This window comes from Tiliqua scincoides, chromosome 2 (assembly GCF_035046505.1).
Source record: "Tiliqua scincoides isolate rTilSci1 chromosome 2, rTilSci1.hap2, whole genome shotgun sequence".
In the NCBI taxonomy this organism is placed as follows: Eukaryota; Metazoa; Chordata; class Lepidosauria; order Squamata; family Scincidae; genus Tiliqua; species Tiliqua scincoides.
The window spans coordinates 233,664,872-233,668,138 of NC_089822.1; the positions used below are offsets into that span (position 1 = coordinate 233,664,872).

Below are 3,267 nucleotides of genomic sequence, written 5' to 3' on the forward strand. Positions count from 1 at the left end.
CAACTAGCTCTAATGGCCCAATCCGATCCCATTTTGCATCCACTGCATCCTGGGACCCAGCAGGAACCAGGCCAGTTAGAAAGGTAAATAAAGAAAAAATTTACTACCTCTGTGACCACTCTGTGGTCTCCTATGGGCCTACTCAGATCTACATAAGCTCTTTTGCTGGCATAGATCTGTCAATGCTGAAGGGGGCATGTCAGGGCCAGGATAGGAGTATAGAATTTGGCAGATGTTGCAGCAACTATTACCCTGCACATGCCCGATCTCGTCTGATCTCGGAAGCTAAGCAGGGTCAGGCCTGGTTAGTACTTGGATGGGAGACCACCTGGGAATACCGGGTGCTGTAGGCTTATACCATAGTCTTACGAGACTGAAGGTTGCCAACCATGTTATGCTGCCACCAAAATCCTCCCTGACCTGCCCCCCTCCAATCCTGGCCCAATCCCCACCCCAATTTTCCCTCACCTCCAGGTGAAACTCCCTAGTGGCCAGTCTGCAGGGCGTCCCAGTTGCATGCAACCTTCCAGACCTTGCACCAGTGGCATCGCTACATAGACTAGAAGAGCGGCTGCTGCAACGGCCGACTAGAAGTTTCGCTGTTGTAGCACATGGATAGGATTGGGTCATAAGTACATGATCAGACATTCCTGAGAAGTGAGCTGTAGATGGATTTAGGAATTTCTGCAATTCTAGCAGCTTCTTCTGTAGCAGACATAAGTCTGCTTCTGCTCTTGACCTCCCCAAAGTCCCATATCTGAAGATAACTGGGAGGAAGTATGTGAATATCAAGTCTCATCAGCAGAAGCTTCTTGGAAATCCAAGCATTCAGTATGTATAGAATCAGTTCTGCAGCCCAGCATATAAATGGCCAATGGCAAATATCAATGCAGTCAATTCCAAATGCAATGACAGGCTTGGGAATACTTCCGCTGCTAAGCTGATAAATTAATATTGCTTTCATATTAAATTCACAATGCATGAGGAGACCTAGTGTTATTTATAGCAGAAGATCCTTGTTGAAATCAAAGCGCATAACCTGGCTTTGAAGTAACATTGAGCCTATACTGAAAATTTTCAACATTTGTTTTTCACAACTTATCTGTCAGTGTATTGCTTCTCCTCCAATCTGGTTGGGAGGGAGCATCCTTGATTCGTCTTCACCCTGCACGAGGCAAACGGGGGACATGGAGCCAGCTGATTCGCTGGTGCAGGATTTGGGGAGCTGTGGTATCTGTCACTATTCCCCTTCAAATGGGTGGCATTAGTACTCTGGTGGTGAAGATAGTCCTTCCCACCTTTCTTGAAATCAGTCTGAGGTTAGCCATCAGGGGTTGCCATCAGGGGCCAAGAATTGTTAGCTCTCACATGATCAGCCTGTTAGGAGGAGGGATTATTTGGGGGGGGGGGGTGGACCTGCTCCAAACTGATAGAAATTGGGCAATAATTTCAGCCAGGTCAGTCATAAATGGAAGGAATAATGCAGGATGGTGGTTTAAGATTTCAAATGGTGTATACTCCAAGGTTGGCAAATGGTCACAGAACTTGTCAACAGAAGCTGCCAGCTCAGTGAGGCAGGCTGGGGACCACTGGCTGGGATTGTGAAGCTGTCTGGCTTGGATTAGGTAGTGCAATCTGTTTTGCTTCCCCTTTCCAGGGACTGACATTGAGAATTATCCATTGTTATTATCCATTGAGAACAGTGGAGACCTTGCTCAAAGCGGGGGAAGAGGCAGTAGCTGGGTGTCACCTCTAAATTAGGAGCCTGCACTAGAAGAGGTGAGAGGCTATGAATGTCAGGAGTTAGGAGCTACTGCAGGATATTTTGAATTGGCTATATGTATTGCTTTAATAAACTGTGACCATTTTTTAGTCCAAGTATCTAGTCTCATGCGTTTCTTGGGGTGGGAGGGAGAGGTATGGAGGCAAGTACATAAGCAATTATTTTTGCAGGAATGTTCAGATACTTGGGGCGAAATGACACAATGTGTGTGTCTGGGTATGGGCGTCTTGAGTATATGCACACACCAATAGCTGAAACCATGGTGGGGGGAAGGAACTTTTTTTTTTTTGTCCTGCACCATTCCTATCTCATTTCTTTCTTCCTCATGTAAAAGTTTCTATTGGCTTTCAACAGAAGCTCTTTTTTAAACGAAGAAAAGCATGCATGTCGCTGCGCGGTTGGTATAGAAAGTGAAGAGGGAACTAAATGCTGAAGCTTCATTTTGATTTCAGGCTGTTTTGGCCCTCTGTACTATTTTTTTTAAGAAAGGGGGGAAGGTGAAATATACACATTCATCGTTGGTACTGTGTTCCTAAGTGTTTAGAAACTGTCCTTGGAAAGATAATGACAGCCACCTTAAAGAATAAACACTTCTCTTCAATACTGAGTGGGCACATAAGAATCAATGCTAATTTTACAATGTTCATTGTGTGTGTGTGTGTGTGTGTGTGCTTGGTGTTCAGTGATTTTTAAACAAACTTTCAGATATGATGGAATTGTCACATTTAAATTTTCTGAAGGGAAAAAAAATCACCACAGCTATCAAAGCATTCATATGAAAAGTAGGCAATGGAGGAATATGATGGCAGTATTATACACATGTATTAAATGTTGATATATGCTGCAGCTTTCTAATGTGATGGTCAATATAGTACCCACAAGCAGAGCTGTCCCTAGAAGGGTGTTGGCCTAGGGCAATTCAACCAGTGCATTCCCCCCCCCCCCAACATGGCCATATACTGGTCATGAAAGCCCAGGGCGACTATGTCAACTACTGTACCCAAGGGATGGCTCTATCTCCAGCCCTCCTCATTTCTAATGTGGGTGTAGAATTTTCTTTTCACTCTGCAAGGAGTCTTGCCTCTGAACTTTGGTCCACTTTGGTTAGACTACAGCAGGGGTGGCCAGCCCACAGCATGCCATGTGCCACTTTTGATGTACAGAATCTTGAACATGCCACTTCACCTTATTTCGACCCTCTTTAGACCTGCTTGGGTTGGTTCTGCTGGCTCAAGTAATCTACTGAGACTCCTCTTGGCTATCTTTTCCCTGCCCGGGCCTTTTTCTTCTCCTTTTTTGGGCTTTACACCAGGAGAAGCACTTTGTACTAGTGCTAGAGCAAAGCATTGGCTAGTGTAGCCATGACTGGCAACGTTGAGTGTGCTACTTAGGCAGTATCCATGTGTGGCACGCATGCCATGGGTTGGCCACTCCTGGACTAGAGGGTCATACTCTCCACCATAGTGCATCTCTCCAAATATCAA

The 3,267-nt window shown here is 45.3% G+C and overlaps 1 pseudogene; it reads left to right on the forward strand.

The window, feature by feature from the left end:
- The first annotated feature begins 233 nt into the window (after positions 1-233).
- Positions 234-353, forward strand: LOC136643074 (5S ribosomal RNA; annotated as a pseudogene).
- The last annotated feature ends 2,914 nt before the right edge of the window (positions 354-3,267 follow it).